The 17,636-nt window shown below is 44.2% G+C and overlaps 1 non-coding gene across 1 annotated transcript; it reads right to left on the bottom strand.

Annotated features, from left to right (window-relative positions):
• Positions 1-12,722: 12,722 nt before the first annotated feature.
• LOC128325498 (U1 spliceosomal RNA) lies at positions 12,723-12,879 on the bottom strand. The gene has a single exon (XR_008307492.1). It is a non-coding gene; the product is annotated as a U1 spliceosomal RNA (small nuclear RNA).
• Positions 12,880-17,636: the final 4,757 nt, after the last annotated feature.

Below are 17,636 nucleotides of genomic sequence, written 5' to 3'. Positions count from 1 at the left end.
TTACCATGTACCCTGTCTTCCCACTTGTCTCCTCTTGTGCTGTTAGTCTTCCACTGGTATGGGTTCCCCTGGCAGCAGACTTCACCAGAGGAAGTGGGGAGGACTGTTGTGGCATATCATAAGGCTCTGCCATTGCAAAGCAGTTTAGAAACAATCCTATCTATGGATAGAACCTCTGTGAGTCTGCTTTATTGCTCTTTTTATCTTTTGTTGGTTGTCTTTATTGCCTTTTGCTTCAAAATACTTTATTGGTTTTTAATTTGTACGCTGCTTCGGGCACCATATACAAAGTTTAGAAGAATGACATTTAAACATTGCTTTAGAAAAACACCCCACATTAATTACATTAAAAGAAACCAAACAAAGCCGCAAATCAGAGGGGTGTGTGGAGGAAGCAGCTACTATGGCAACAGGACTTGCTGGCACTTTATATATGAGGAAAGCTGGATCTCTATACACTTCATTCTCTCTTCAAAGTTCCCCTTCCAGAATGCACGTGTCACACATTTGCAGGATCCACATTTGTATAAAGTAGGAACCTGCTCTAAGGAGTCAAAGAATTACATGGGAGTGAAGCTTTATCCAAAAAGATGCTCAGTGAACCAGTTGCGTGAAGTCAGAAAATAAAGTTGCTCATTATTCCAGCTGCCTAGACCCACCTTAATGGGTTATAGAGACTTGTACACAAGACTCTGGAGTATTCCAGGGAACTCAAACTTTTGAACCATTTCTCCAGGGATAAGTCCACAGCAAACACATTGTGAAATGCTAGGTATATAAAGTTCTGTAGCCTTTTATTATCAGCAGGTATTGATCCAGCTAAACAGTCTTTGAAAAGCTCAACTCTACAGAGTGGCATCTTCGGTTACTATGGATTTATAGAGGATAACCCAATAGAAAAGTATTAAGTTTCAAGTAAATGGTTTCCTTGTCATCTCGACAATCCTTTGACCTTCGTTTTTTGAGAATATAGTTTACTGGATAGTTGCACCAGGGCATTATGAAGAAGCATGTGTCACTGACTCATATATAGAAGTGTGTCACTTATACATATATACTAGTAAATGAAGGTTGCATTCTGCATGCAGAGCTACATGTTCGTGGCTGACTAGTGGGTCCCATGGCCCAAGTCTAATGCAAGTGTGTGAAGGGGAAACAGAATTCCACCAGCCCAACATTCTGTTCCATGTGTGACTTGATTTGCTTTCTTGTGGAGCAATAGCTTCTAGTAGGAAGCTAATGGTGGGCTGGTTTTTATTATTTGGCCCCACTGAATCATGTCACGAGGCGTGAGCATTCATCTCTCAACTGCATTCCACTGCTGTACAATGGCACTGGAATATGCATGCTCATGCCCTCCATTGTGTGATTTGGAGCATTCAAACTGCCCCTCAAAACCTTTAAATTGTGCACTGAATTCTGGACATTCTCCCCGCAACACAATTGTGTGGAATGGAACAGTGTACCGGAAAGGGAGATGGTGACATACATGTTCATTCCCCTCAGCATGTGGTGGGTGAGACCAGAGGACAGAATAATTCAAACCTGTTCATTGCCTCATGCTATTAGTGTTAACTGCTAAAAATGTCCCATTGTCAGACTTCACTAGCGATATTGGTATGTCTCGGGCCCTGTTTGTATCAAATTTTAGCATTCCAGATAACACTGAAATACTCTTGCTTGGGGGTATTCTTCACATTTCTCCCTTCCCCAGAACGGAGAGATGGGTCAAAAGACCCATTTGCAGGCTTTTCTAGTATTAAGGTTGGCATGGCATTGTACATATCATGTAATCATGACACAGCATCCCTCTTGCTAGGAATGTTTACTCTCTTAACCATTTGGAGGCACATTTGAATTCCTGTTTTGAGTGAGAGGCACCTTTCCCCCGTTTTCTCCTAGTAATCAGGGTGTTGGACTATGTATATCCTAAATTTAAGTTTCCTGGATTGTGTAGGGCACTTGCTTTTCATGCTGCCAGCTCCAGATTCAGTTGCTGGGATCTGCAGAAAGGGCTGGTAAAGACCCTTGACTGAAACCCTAAGGAGCCCACTGCATGTCAGAGTAGACAATACTGAGATAGATGGCACTGTGGTCTTGCACAGTATAAAGCAGCTTCATATGCGCATCAGCCTGCACAGATTATTACAGTCCTCTGTGTATATGTAGACTACAGGACTGCGCCACATGAAACAGGACATCCTCAGCAGTCACCACATAATGATGGTATCCTAAAAGTGCACAGGCTTTTGTCCTATCCTGGTCTCCCACAGAGGCCCAGAAGTGTCTGCCTTCACTTTTGCCACCACTGCTGCATATCTTAAAAGAACAGTCCTCCAGGCCTGACGCCAAGCACTCTGCCATCTGTCAGCCACCTCTCACATGGTGTATTCCCTAGACGAGCAGGCACTGAAGGGCAAGAGTTTTCTGGCACATCTGAGTCCAGCTCCTGGGTGAGTGAGCTCTTTGGAGATATTGGTTGCATTTGCACATAACATGTGAATATTCTGCTTCTCCTGCTCTCCTGTCCGAATTTGAACATAACAGAGAGCTCCCACTCTGCAGTCAGTGAGACTGCAGAGAGGAGGGTGAACTAGCTGAGCGGGCTTCCTTCTTACTTAAAGGACAGCCCGCACAGCTAATTATGAGGGAGTTATGAGTTATAATTATGAGTTATAATTATGAGCTTTCTCCCTCAACTCCAGTTCCAGGGGACACAGCCTGTAGTTCCAAATTCAAATGCACTGCAGGCTGCGTCAAACCTTGGGTTGCGGCGACAAAACTCACTACCACACGAGTGTTCAGATTTGAGTTAGAAATCTGAAACTTTGGGTTCATCGCCACACCAAACCACAATTGCTTGCATTCACATTGAAACGCTTTGGGAACCCCTGGCCCATTCAACTGTGGTTCCGTGTTATGTGCGAATGCAGCCCTAGGTTTGTTTTGTTGAAGCTCCTTATTATTCTGTTCATCCTTGCTGCTGAGACCTAGGTCCTGCATCATTGTTTCATATTGTATTTTCTATTTTCTGTTGTAATTTGTTTGTTTTGTGTGGTGTTTTAATTTGATGTTTTCATTGTTGTGTTGCTGTGAGCTGCCCAGAGAACAATTTGTTATGGGGTAGAGAACAAATAAAGTTGTGGTTGTTATGTTTTCCTGGATAATTTCTTTAACATAATTAGTTTTTTTTTTTACTCTATGCTTAATATAATCTCCACAAATAGTAATTGTAATACTTTATTACCCACTTTCATTTTCAAAAGAAAACAGTAACCTTAAAAGGTCAACCAAGCATGAACAGGTAGAGATTGAAGTTTTTCGTGCCCAGTGGATATAGATAATTTAATTAGATTCAGTTTTAAGGTCCCAGCTAGTAAAATTATTCTTTCCAGGTTCTGAGTCAAACAAATTTAATAAAAGGTTGGGAAAAGACAATCAAGTAATATGCAATTAATTGTGATGTTATTCTTATCAGCACTGGCTGTTGAAAACCCTATTTATTCAAGACAACATTACAAAATTAAGAAAACTTGGGGAGAAATGTATAATAACCCCTGCTAATTTGGCAAAGAGGCACCTTTTTAACGTGGTGATTCTCTTTATTTAGTAGAGGGAGAGTAAATGGTCCTATCCGCCCCCAGCACAGTACCTCCATTGATTGTTGATGGTGTCTATCTTATGTTTATTTTTAGATTGTGAGCCTTTTGGGGACAGGGTTCCATCTTATTTATTTGTTATTTTTCTGTGTAAACCATCCTGAGCCATTTTTGGAAGGGTAGTATAGAAATCGAATGAATGAATGAAATTATAAGAAGCTTGGGGCAAACTTTCTGGTCAACTGGCATAAGAACAAAGATAAAACAGATACAAGAAAGAGCAGATTGAATTTTCAGCACTAGGGCTCTGCTTATGCACTGGGGGGAATGTGAATATCCTGAGTGTAGGACAAGTTGAATTTGGGCCTGAATCTCCAAATATGCTCACAAAGCTTATAAACATCTAGAAATCTAATGGACACAATCTGGTCCATCATGTCTGCATAGGGAAGACTCAATAGAATCCTGTTTTCCTCATACCTATGTGAGTGAATCTCCATCCTCCCAAGAGCAAGAGCAGTTAGAGGCATCTGGCAGCCTGGCACTTGGGCTGGCACATGCAGAACTGGCAGAAAAGAGCCTCAGCTTTTTGTCCAGGCCTCTATGGCAGAGTGCAGTGCCACAATGGAGAGGTTCGGGCTGCAGCCAACCCCTTGTATAGTAGGGCTGTGCACAGAAAAAATAATCAGGATAATCTGATATGATCCAGATTATGTGATCTGATCCTGTTTGCGTGCATTGGGTTGGTGATGCACAAGGGGTTGGATGCACCAGATTGACCAGATACATCAGATTGGCTTAATGTATCAGTGGGAGCTTCCCAATAACTGAGCAGTGGGTACCTCTTCTTCTTATCAGAAATCTTCATTCTTCATAGTGGTAGCAGCAACATTCAAATCACCACTTTTCTTCCTGGCAACTGGTCCACAATTGCCCAGGGAAGGAACAATACTTGGCGCGGGGAGGTCATGTTCTGTAATTATAGGGGTGGTCATTTCCTCCCCAGTAATGAACTATATTATGGGGAGGAGAGGATTACAATGTATATAAAATGCCTAGTGTGCCAAAACCGAAGCATCTTCACAAGGGAGTCTTCAGGGGAAATGGGGGCTCTATCCCCATTAGTTTCAATGGGAAATCCATCCTAAAAAAATATTTTGGGGTCCCATCTTACACTGTGAGAGCACCCAATTCAGCCAAATCTGTGACAGTTAGTGGTTGGCTATGATTTTGGCAGGTGGCAGTGTAACCCATGCTGTTACTACCAGCCTTTTTAACAATGATGGTAGGGAATAAAGGTAGAAACCCCATTCTTAATCTGGTAAATAAAGGGTGTAATGAGTTCCCCTCCCCCTTTCCTTAACTAAAAGTGGAGCATGTTCCATAGGGTCTTCAGAGGTTTCTGGGAACTTGTTAGTAACAGGAACAAACAAAGAAGGGGGCTACCCTAGATCAGATGCAGAAGGAGGCCTGCAAATATTTTATTTTATTGGTTTGTCTCTATTTGTTACAGGGTCTATAATCAAGTGGTATCTTCACTATCTTTCAAGCAAGTTACATTTACCACATGATCTTGGCCAAGGATAAAAGGACTCTTTCTGTGGTCGGTCTCTCTCTCTTGCTCCAAGATTACATGTGTGTGTGGTGTGGACATTGCCATATGTGCATCCTTAGAGGTGCTGAGGAGAATTTAGTATTTTCTTATTAGACTTTTGTATAATTGAGGGCTATAGTATAATAGCAGCAAGATTACTGTTTATTTTGTAAATTTAATCTGTTTTAAAATTGTGTTTTGATTTTTAAAAAGCAAATATTTAATCCCAACCATATGGTATTTGTTACTGTATTCATTTCAAAAATGAAATTTTTGAACCCCCTGCTCTTTAAGAGGAGGAGGTTACATCAGCATTTGGGAAGTGTTGCTGGAGGAGTTGCTGCCATTCAGAGTGCATGCATGTGTGAGAGCAACTGTACTTGTATAACGTGATGTGTGTAAGCCTTGACTCACTTCTCTTTCTTCATTTATCTGCTGTGCCTTTTCTTGTATATTGACTTGTAGTTTGGATTCAGTTAGTCAGTACATTTTCTGGATTCCTGATCCACTGAACTCATATGACAGTATCGTCTGGACCTCTACTCGTTCACCTATCCACCCCGGCCCAAAAGGGACTCCTGGTTGGCATATTGGAGGTACATATGGACCCCACTTTCAGGGAGCACTAATAGTTACTTGTGCTGCCTGACCGTCTGCCCATGCACACGCATAGTTAGGAAAGGAGATTCCAAGCCATTTGGAATCTCTGTGCATGGACACCTGCCTGGAGTAGGTTGGATCACGCACAATGGATTATGATAAGCAGGAAAAAGATCCAAAAAAGAGCAGGAAAATAGTGGAAAATGTTGTAGAGCTGAAGTGAAATTTCACAGACATTCATAGATTTTCAGGCAAAATTGTTGTCTGGCATTTGAAGCCTTTTCAAATGACCCCTGCTAACTTGGCAAAGAGGCACCTTTTAACATGGTGATTCTCTTTATTTAGCAGGGGGAGAGTAACTGGCCCTATCCACCCCCAGCACAGTGACTCCAGTGACTGTTGCTGGTGTCTATCTTACGTTTCTTTTAGATTGTGAGCCCTTTGGGGACAGGGATCCATCTTATTTATTTATTTTTCTGTGTAAACCGCCCTGAGCCATTTTGGAAGGGTGGTATAGAAATCAAATGAATAATAATAATAATAACAACAACAACAACAACAACAATAAATCGAAACACTGCTAAACACTGTCCGTATATTCAGTAGCGATATAGCAATGGAGTTTGGACTAGACAAGTGTGCTGCATTAATAATGAACAGAGGAAAAATAACAAAAACAGAAAGAATAGAACTGCCCAATGGAAGCAACATCAAGAACCTAGAAGAGAAAGAACATTACAAATACTTGGGCATTCTCCAGGCTGATAACATCGCACACACTGAAGTTAAAAGAAGAAATGGAAGTGAATACATCAGGAGAGTTAGAAAAATCCTCAAGTCCAAACTCAATGGCGGGAACACCACACAAGCCATAAACACCTGGGCTATACCTGTTATCAGATACACTGCAGGAATAATAGACTGGACCCAGGCAGAGCTAGAGACGCTAGATCATAAGACCAGGAAAATCATGACCACCAATCATGCTCTGCACCCCCTCAGTGATGTCAATAGGCTATACCTCCCTCGTAGCTCAGGTGGAATGCTGCAAGTCCATCAAACAGCAGAGGAGGAGAAAAGAGGCCTTGAAGAATATATCAAGGACAGTGAAGAAGATGTACTTCAGATGGTCAATAACAAGAAACTATTCAACACCAATGAAACAAAGCAGGCCTACAAGAAAGAACAAGTCAAGAACCGAGCAGAAAAATGGAAAAATAAGCCACTGCATGGTCAATATTTGCACAATATGAGTGGAAAATCAGACATCACCAAGACCTGGCAATGGCTTAAGAATGGCAACTTGAAGAAAGAAACAGAGAGTTTAATACTGGCTGCACAAGAACAGGCACTAAGAAAAAATGCAATATGAGCAAAAGTAGAAAAATCAACAACAAACAGCAAGTGCCACCTTTGTAAAGAAGCAGATGAAACAGTAGACCACCTAATCAGCTGTTGTCAAAAGATCGCACACACTGACTACAAACAAAGGCATGACAAGGTAGCAGGGATGATACACTGGAACATCTGCTAAAAATACAAGCTACCTGTAGCCAACAATTGGTGGGACCATAACACTGAAAAATTTGAAGAAAACGAAGATGTAAAAATATTATGGGACTTCCGACTACAAACAGACAAACATCTGCCGCACAATACACCAGATATCACTGTAGTCAAGAAGAAAGAAAAACAAGTTAAAATAATCAATATAGCAATAATATAGCACTGCCAACATCCCACATAACCTTACCTTGCTCCTCTGCAATGCCAGGTTGGTCCAGAATAAATCAGAACTCATCCATGATTTGATCATGGATGAAGGGGCCAACCTGATGTGTATTACTGAGACTTGGTTGGGGGAGGCTAGTGGTCCAGTCTGGTCCCAGCTTCTCCTGCCAGGATATTCTGTAGAGGAGCAGGTGAGGGGACGTGGGGGGGGGGATGTGGAGTGGCTGTGGTCTATAAGGCCAACATCTCCCTTACCAGGGTCCCTGTTAGGGTATCGGACCATATTGAATGTGTGTACTTGAGTTTGGGGACCAGGGATAGATTGGGACTTCTGTTGGTGTACCGATCGCCCCGCTGCCCAACGGAATCCCTTACTGAGCTCACGGACTTGGTCGCGGAACTTGCGTTGGAGTCTCCCAGACTTTTGGTGCTGGGGGACTTCAATGTTCATTTTGGGACCAATTTGTCCGGGGCAGCTCAGGAGTTCATAGTGGCCATGACGACTATGGGCCTATCCCAAGTGGTCTCTGGATTGACGCATATTGCAGGTCACACACTTGATTTGGTCTTTTATTCTGATCAGGGTGGTGTTCCGTGGGTGGGGACTCCTACGATTTCCCCGTTGTCATGGACGGACCACCATCTGGTTAAGGTTGGACTTACAACCGCTTTCCACTTTCGCAGGGGCGAGGGGCCTATTAGAATGGTCCGCCCAAAGAGGTTACTGGATCCGGTAGGATTCCAAGAAGCCTTGGAGGGATTTAATGTTGGCTCTGCTGGTGATCCTGTTGATGCCCCGGTTGAGAACTGGAACAACTTGCTCACCAGGGCAGTAGACACGATTGCTCCTAAGCGTCCCCTCCAACCTGCTTCAAAATTGGCCCCTTGGTATATGGAAGATCTACGGGGGCTGAAGCAGCAAGGAAGGCAACTGGAGCGCAAGTGGAGAAAAACTCGACTCGAATCCGACAGATTACGACATGGAGCACATTTAAAGATCTATGCTCAGGCGATACATGCGGCAAAGAAGCGGTTCTTTTCTGCCTGTATTGCCTCTGCGAGTTCATGTCCGGCAGAGTTGTTCAGGGTTGTGAGGGGACTAGTATCTGCTCCCTCTCCCTTGAACCAGAATTTGGAGGCATCAGTTACCCGCTGTGGTGTGTTTAATGAATTTTTCGCAGACAAAATCTCTCGGATTCGGGCCGACCTAGGTGGGACTCCACAATTAATTTGATGTCTGAACTGGAGGTGTCCAACAATTCCTCTTATACGATTCGATTGGATCAATTTCAGATTGTGACTCCTGATGATGTGGACAAGTTGCTTGGAGTGGTGAGGCCTACCACTTGTCCTCTTGATGCTTGTCCAACATGGCTTGTTCTATCTAGCAGAGAGGCTGTTATAGGCGGCCTGGTAGAAATCATAAATGCTTCTCTGAGGGAGGGCAGGATGCCTCCTTGACTTAAGGAGGCAATTATTAGACCTCTTCTAAAGAAGCCTGCATTAGATCCCTCAGAGTTGAGCAATTATAGGCCAGTTTCCAATCTCCCATGGCTGGGCAAGGTAATTGAGAGGGTGGTGGCCTCTCAGCTCCAGGCGGTCTTGGAGGAAACTGATTATCTAGACCCATTTCAAACTGGTTTTCGGGCGGGCTATGGGGTGGAGACTGCCTTGGTCGGCCTGATGGATGATCTCCAAACTGGGAATTGACAGAGGAAGTGTGACTCTGTTGGTCCTCTTGGATCTCTCGGTGGCTTTCGATGCTATCGACCATAGTATCCTTCTGGAATGTCTGAGGGGGTTGGGGTGGGAGGCACTGTTTTACAGTGGTTCCGCTCCTACCTCTCAGACAGATTCCAGATGGTGTCGATTGGAGATTGTTGCTCTTCAAAATCTGAGCTTAAGTATGGTGTTCCTCAAGGCTCCATACTCTCTCCAATGCTTTTTAACATCTACATGAAACCGCTGGGAGAGATCATCAGGGAATTTGGAGCTGGGTGTTACCAGTATGCTGATGACACCCAGATCTACTTCTCCATGTCAACGTCTTCAGGAGTTGGCATATCCTCCCTAAATGCCTGCCTGGAAGCAGCAATGGGCTGGATGAGGGAGAATAAACTGAAGCTGAACCCAGATAAGATGGAGGTACTTATTGTATGGGGTCGGAACTCTAGAGACGATTTTGATCTTCCTGTTCTAGATTGGGTCACACTTCCCCAAAAGGAACAGGTTCGCAGTCTGGGAGTACTTCTGGATCAACGTCTCTCCTTGGTTTCTCAGGTTGAGGCGGTGGCCAGGGGTGCTTTCTATCAGCTCCGGCTGATACGCCAGCTGCGTGCATTTCTCGAGATCAATGACCTCAAAACAGTGGTACATCTGTTGGTAACCTCCAGACTGGACTTCTGTAATGCACTCTGCATGGGGCTGCCTTTGTACGTAGTCTGGAAACTTCAGTTGGTTCAGAATGCAGCAGCCAGGTTGGTCTCTGGGTCATCTCGGAGAGACCACATTACTCCCTTGTTGTTGGAGTTACACTGGCTGCCGATAGGTTTCCGGGCAACATACAAAGTGCTAGTCATAACTTATAAAGCCCTAAACGGCTTAGGCCCTGGGTATTTAAGAGAGCGTCTTCTTCGCTATGAGCCCCACCGACCGTTGAGGTCACTTGAGGAGGTCCGTCTCCAGTTGCCACCAACTCGTTTGGTGGCTACACAGAGACGGGCCTTCTCGGCTGCTGCCCCGAGATTGTGGAATGCGCTCCCTTCTGAGATACGATCCTCCCCATCTCTGGCAATTTTCAGAAAACACCTGAAAACACATCTCTTCAATCAGGCTTTCTCAGCTTTTTAAAACTTGTTTTTAAATTGTTCTGATTATTTAATTGTTGTTTTATGATGTTTTTAATTGTTAATCATTGTTTTATGTTCCAAAATTTTTGTTTAATTATTAATTGATTTTAAAGGTGTTTTAATGTAAACCGCCCTGAGCCTTTTGGAAGGGCGGTATAAAAGTTTTAATAATAAATAAATAAATAAATAAATAATAACAGGTGATAGCAGAATAGAAGAAAAAGAAATAGAAAAAATAACCAAATACAAAGATCTACAAACTGAAATTGAAAGGCTGTGGCAGAAGAAGAACAAAAAATCCCAGTAGCAATTGGCGTCCTAGGTGCAATTCCAAAAGACCTTGAAGAGCACCTCAACACCATAGGGGCCACAGAAATCACCATCAGCCAATTACAAAAAGCAGCTTTACTGGGAACAGCCTATATTCTGCAACAATATCTATAACAGCAACAACATTGATAATAAAATCCAGCCATCCCAGGTCCTTGGGAAGGACTTGATGTCTGGATAAAACAAACCAGTCAATAACACCTGTCCGACTGTGTAAATAATAATAATAATAATAATAATAATAACAATAAAATGTTTCTTAGGGATATCTTTTAAAATTAACATTATTGCTAAATTCAACACTTTAAGCTGTTTCCCCCCAATCATGAAATCCAACAATAGGTAATGTTTTAAAAAAGGAATATAAATTTACCAATTTTGAATTTGGTTTTTAAAAAATCATTTCGCCTTATCTTTGTTTCAGCTCTAAAATGTGGGTGCTGAGAAATGTGCAAAATGCTGAGATTTCTTTTCTTGTACTTTTTAGAAAGGCCAATATCAAAAATAAATGCAAACATACAGATGATGCACCACAGCAGGAATATGTGAACTACACATGCAGATTTAGACTTAAACACAGACTGGCAAGAAATGAGGAAACTATATTTTCTTGTTCCCCTAATGTTCCTACTCTGTACCATAAGGAGGTGAAAGGAATAAATAAACAAATACTAATCAGGCTCTTGACAGGTTATTTTCCTCTCTTAGTCAGCTAAGGAATCGCTCAAGAAAAACACAGACCCTTTGGTCTTATCCTGTGGTATATCCTGTGGTACATGAGTGCCGGCCTAGCCAGGGACGTAGCTAGGGGAGAGGGGGCCCGTGTTCACCCCTCTCTCTGGTGGCCCCTTGGAGTGAGGGAGATAATGAAGAAAATAGGGAGGAGTGGAGCTCAGGGGCCTGGGTTCTTTGAACCCATCTGTTCAATTGTAGCTACACCCCTGGGCCTAGCTCTGAAGGCCAGTAGAGAGAGAAAGGACTAGTCTTACATACAGCCATTTACACATTAGAGTTATTCACATGAGTACCTCTACCTGGGTAAGGCTGCTCATGTGGAGCATTGGGATCGGTCCCAATCCCGGCATTCTTCACTGGGGTAGCCCAGGTTTTTTCTGCCCCAGTCCCTGGTCACAGAGCACCCAGTTAGAGCACCTGGCAGCAGGGAAATCCCCCAATGCATGTGCAGTGCATTGAGGGATTTCTGGAGACCAGGCTGCATTTCCCCAATCTCCAAATGGCTGCACTACCTGCTGCAGTATGGTATGTGTGGCCATGCAAGCAGCACAGCTGAAGAGGATGGCCAGATCATCCGGGGGAAAGGTAGATGTGATCCTGCCTTCCCCCTGCCTTCCCCAGCATCGTATAATTAGGTTGTGCGAATGGCCTTTATTATGGTGCTGGTGCAGTAGAAGTGCACAAGTATTCACATTTGCTTGTTTGGGTAAGTGTGTGACCTACTCCTGACTTGCAGGGGAGGAAGTGGAGGGAGAGCTTAAGGAGCACTAGCACTCCTCGTGTACATTTTTTGAAGGGAGAGGAAATACAGATTTGGTGGAGAAAAATATGTTTAGGGGTATGAGGATATTGGTTATTACATTTGGCAGGGGGCTTCAGTAAAATAGGGGGGCGGGACTCCTAAAATGCTATGGGAGGCAGTTTGCATCCCTTCTGGCCTGCATTAATTTCTGGCCCAAGAGATCCTTAAATTAACTTCCTGGGTTAGCTCAAATTTAAGAACTTGACATTCTAATTGCAACCCAGCTATAAAACTTCCAACCTTCCTGATATAGCTGTTCTTGCTATGTTTTGCATGTTTAGGTTTCATCTTATCCTTTGCTAGGCACTGGTGTGGTCTTGAACCAAAGACCCTGGCTGGCCAGAACCCGACTCCCTGTATAACTGTATCTGTTTAATAATAATAATAATAATAATAATAATAATAATAATAATAATAATAATAATTCAATTTCTATACCACCCTTCCAAAAAAGGGCGGTATAGTGCATGTGTGTATGTGTAATATAGTTTATATATATATAATTATATATAATTATGCAGTCGAGTTTCCCACATTTGGGGAAATCGCAGGGATCAGCACACCCGAAGTGCAATAGATGAGCCTCACCCTGGGAAAACCACCTTCATGATCATGGTGTCTCCCCTGCCAGGTAAGTTTACCAGAAGAGGGAGCCACTAATTCCTTAAAAGTAACATTTGCTGTTCTTGTGTGTCACTGACACAACTGGCCAGAGGAGATACAGAAGCTTGCTCTCTGACTCACCCAGCTGACTCATTAGCAATAAAGTCAATGGGGCTTCATATTGTCCTGTAGTTCTCAAGTCTTCCCCAGCTCTTAAGGAACTCATCACCACAATCATGGTTGAGATGTGCCTTGCCTTCTGCTGTGTCTATCTGCCTTCTTGCCTAACTGCCCAACCTGTGACTGCTTTGCCTCACATTCCAAAATGTCTCCTCAGTTACACCTCACCTTCCAGATTATGCCTTAATGGCTTTTTAGCCTGCTAGTCTTGACACTCTCCTGGTTGCAAGCTCTCATTTCATTTCTTTGCTATGGCTTTTGTTCCATTCTGAAATGATGTGAGAGTTTAGGTCCAAGATGGGGACTGCTTGGATGACACTGTGCACCTGATCTCAGGGTAAGGTCAAGCTTGTAGGTGGCCATAAGTGAATCTAGGCTGTCAGTGCTTTATCCAGTTTAAGGTTCATGACAGGGCTGGCCTTCCAAGGAGGCCTGATGAAGCAGTCACTTCAAGTGGTAGACTGGGAAGTGTGGCTGTCCCACCAGCACCCTCATGAGGCCTCACCCTATCCTCCTGGTGGCAGTGAAGTTTGTCTTCCCTTCCCAGCTCTTTCGTTTCTCCTTAGTACATTTCTCCTCTTCCCACTAGGTTCCAGTCATTGCCAGCATATCGAGTATTTTCTCTCCCCAATGTCCCTTCCAACTCCCACCACCATTTCCTTATTTCATGGGGACAGTCTCTGCCAATACCATTCAGACTCATCTCCTCTGAGCTGACTGCTGCTAATTTCTGCACTCTCCCTACCTTTTGAAAACCCACACGGTCTGTTTTTAGCAGGAAAATTAGCAGCAGCTGACAAGGAGGAGGAGACTAGCCTGTATGGTAGCATGGACTGTTTAAAAGATGGTGAGGAATTGTCAACAAAATAAGTAATGTTGCGGAATATTGGTGGGGAGAAACTGCTCCCCAGTGTACTTCATATGTCAGTGAGAAGGAAAAGGATGGAAATGGTGTGGAAAAACTCTGTGTGCCAGGGGAGAAGCTGAGGTCGCAATTGTGTGGAGAGGGAAGAAATTGCTAGCGCATGGAGAGGGTTGTACCTCACCTCAGGCACTGGTTGAGCTTGAGCTGGGCCTGGTTCTTGAAATCAGTTAGAAGCTGGAGCTAGGACACTGTTCTTCATTATAAAGCCTGGGAGCCATTAGTGGTTCCCATTAACCCGAAGTGCCGCTCCCTGACTAGTAGTTGATTGGGCCTGTGTGACGCTTTGGCCAAAGCTGAATACTCTGCACAGCCCACCTGGCACCATTCTCATGAGTGCTGTGCTTTGCCAGTGCCAGGGTTTCGTTTAAGGGAAACAGAGCCCTCTTGAGCCCCTGCACAATCCTGGAAGATGTGCACAGAGTGCTGTGAAGTTTAGCCCTTCCCAGCATTTCCCCACAGAGCTCTTAAGAGAAGGCTCAATTTCTCAACGTGCTCTTCTAGCGAAAGAGTGCAGTACTATGTGGAGGTCAGTGGGGTGGCAATGGCTCTCACATTGAAGGGGTTTTGCCAAAGCGGCCCCGCTTGAAAAACTGTGAAGAGTTAGGAGGAGATCTGGAACCTGAAGTTCAGCAGGCAGATTACAGGGCAATGGCAGAGGTCCAGGCCAGAGGTTTCCTCACACCATCTGCAAATGCAGAGGCAGATGTTGCACACTCCTGTTCCTTTCTGTGGCCAAAGAAGACTCTAAGGCATAACATAGGCAGCCTCAGGCACCTCACTTGTCTAAATCCCAGCCTCAGGCCATGCAGTTTGCAGTTCAAACCTGGAAGCCCCTAGCAAGAACTCCTCTCGGATTCAAAGAACAGCCCTTCCACTACCCACCGTCCATTTGTTTATAGTATGTATATGCCACACTTATCTCTAAGGATGGCTCTCAAAAAATTATGAGAAGCAGAAATAATAATAATAAATGACTCACAAATCACAACACTAACATCCGAATCAGCTACATAAAAGCACAGAAGCAATAGCATGGACTAAAAAGCTTGGGCAGATAAAGAGGTTTGCTTCTAAAACCAACATTAAATACAAACTTGGCACCAGGCACACTTCTCTAAGGAGGGTATTTCAAAAGCAGGCACTGCAGGAAGGGTCCTTCACCCAAATCTCCACCAGATGTTCTTGAAATGGAATGAGAACCCAGAGCAGTGCCTCTGAGGCAGTGGTCAGTCAGGCTGATACATTTTTGCAGACAAAGAATGCCAAGTTGGCAAGGGCAAATTCTTCCTCCCCCACGCCCCAAGCCAATGACAGGAAAATATCTCATCAAGCTACCACCCAGAATATTGTGGAGGGGAGCTGGGCTTGTGGTAGCAAGCATGAACTGTCTCCTTAGTGGTCCACCCTAGCTTGCCTTTGAATGGGGGACTACATGTGTGAGCACGGTGAGATATTCCCTTAAGGGGATAGGGCTGCTCTGGGAAGAGCATCTGAGGTTCCAAGTTCCTTCCCTGGCATCTCCAAGATAGGACTGAGAGAGATTCCTGCCTGTAACCTTGGAGAAATCGCTGCCAGTCTGTAAAGACAATACTGAGCTACATAGACCAAAGGTCTGACTCAGTATATGGCAGTTTCCTATGTTCCTAATATTTTTGAGACTGTATAACACTGGAAAAATTCCAACTCAGACCAAACAGCAGCAGTAGAAAGAAAACTGACCACAATTAAAATATCTGCACATGTGCATGTACAGTACATACATACAGTATCTCTTCCTTTGAAACCATTTTGAAGAATACTTGGAAGCTATAGGCCCATGCACATATTATGTTCAACACTTGTTCAATTAGTGTGCAGTTCAAGTGTACAGTAAACACAGGTAGAGCTCTGCACACAGGAACCAGGGCTGTCCTTAGGGTGGGGCAACCGGGGCAATCGCCCTGAGCCCCACACTGGCACAGGCCCCCTCTGGGCACACTGCAGTGCAGTCTGCCCTCCTCTCTCCCCCAGTCCCAGCCACTTATCTTTCCCCACAGCCCAGCCGGAGCCAATCTTTTGTGTCTGTGTGCAGCTTGAAAGGCTCCCAGGCAAATTGCTAGAGCTCCCTCTCAGCTGTTCAGTGGGTGGACAGGGCTTCCAGAGAGGCCTCCGTGCAGGCCTCCCTAAAACCGGAAGCTCAGGAAAGAAGCAAGCTGGCAGGCAGAGAGTGTCCAGCACCAGAACTCTCTGCAGACCCTCTGCCCTGCCCAGCCCTGCCTTAGTAATGGAGGTATGATGTGATTTCCTTTTTGTGGTGATCTCCCCACTCCCCAAACATTTAGGGATTGGCTTGCCATAGGGCTTTGGTATTGAGCAGAGATGTAGGGCAGGGTAGGAGGAATATGTATATTTAAATTGAAGTGGATTGAACAAATTGTTGGTTTTTAATTTTTTGTATTTAATTTTTTAAAAACCCATCCAGAAAGTCCTATAAGTGGCTTGCTTCATGGCAGAAAATTACAAAAATGCCTGGTAGTGAAGCTCCCCCCTTTAGACCATCATTCCACCCCCATATGGAAGAATCTTCCCTTTGCCTTCATTTTTTTTAAAAAAGGATAAAATGCCACCCTTTCTGCTAGTGGTGTGCATGGTTCAGTTCGGAGGCCATTGTCAAGGCCTCCGAACTGGTCTGGAATTCCGGGGGTTCGGTTTGGCCTGGGGGGGAGTGTGTGTCTTTAAGAGAGTGGTAGTACTCCCCCCCCCCGCCGCTCTTCCCCCTCCGGTGCTGGCACTTTTCCAAACGTTCTTGAGGCGGCAGAGTTCCTCCCTGTCGCCCCTGCCCCGTTGTTATCCTTGCTAGCTTAAAAGCAGGAAGAGCTGGTGGTGCGCATGTGACCTTCGCGGCGCGCGTGCTCGTCTTCGCCGCTAGCGCGTGCGCCGCAAACTGCCCAGTACTACCCCCCCTTAAAGCTACACACACACCCCTGTTCCATGCACATCCCTACTTTCTGCCCCAGCCTTTAGATCACCTGTCCTGGAATGACTTGGCATAGGGCTTTGGTATTGAGCAGAGATGATGAGCAGGGTGGGAGGAATATGTATATTTAATTTGAAGTGGATTGGACAAATTGTTGGTTTAAAAAACCCCATCCAAAAAAACCTATAAGTGGCTTGTTTCATAGAAGAAAATTACAAAAATTTCTGGAACAAATATATAATAAATATAATTTGTTTGTTTGTTTGTTTGTTTATGAATGCACTATGCTCAAGTTGATTTGCAACCCCAAAGGTCTGAGAACTGTGAAGCATGTGTTTATTTTTATTTATTTAGAAATGCACTATATGTCCAAGCTGGTTGGACATGTTCAAAAAACTCACTCACACTATTTGTACTGTATGTCATCAATCAGTATGATTATGTAATGATATGAAATGTTAAGGAGGCCCTGCACATGCTGATTCACCCGAAGCCCTGCACCCTGCTAGGGTCTGCCCTGACAGGAACAGTCATTCACATGTGTCTGAATGCAGATACACAAGTCGACTTCCTATCACCCTATCAGGCATTTGAAAGGCCTGTATCCAGGTTTGTTTTAAAAATGAACACAGTTACAGTCATTAACACAAACATGTTTACAAGTGTACAGACATCTGTACACTCATACTGCATGTCTGAATCGAGCTTGTGCGTCTGCCTTTTCTGCTGATC

This window comes from Hemicordylus capensis, chromosome 4 (assembly GCF_027244095.1).
Source record: "Hemicordylus capensis ecotype Gifberg chromosome 4, rHemCap1.1.pri, whole genome shotgun sequence".
NCBI lineage: Eukaryota > Metazoa > Chordata > Lepidosauria > Squamata > Cordylidae > Hemicordylus > Hemicordylus capensis.
Note: the sequence above shows the minus strand (reverse complement) of the source record. Positions and strands in the feature narration are given on the sequence as shown.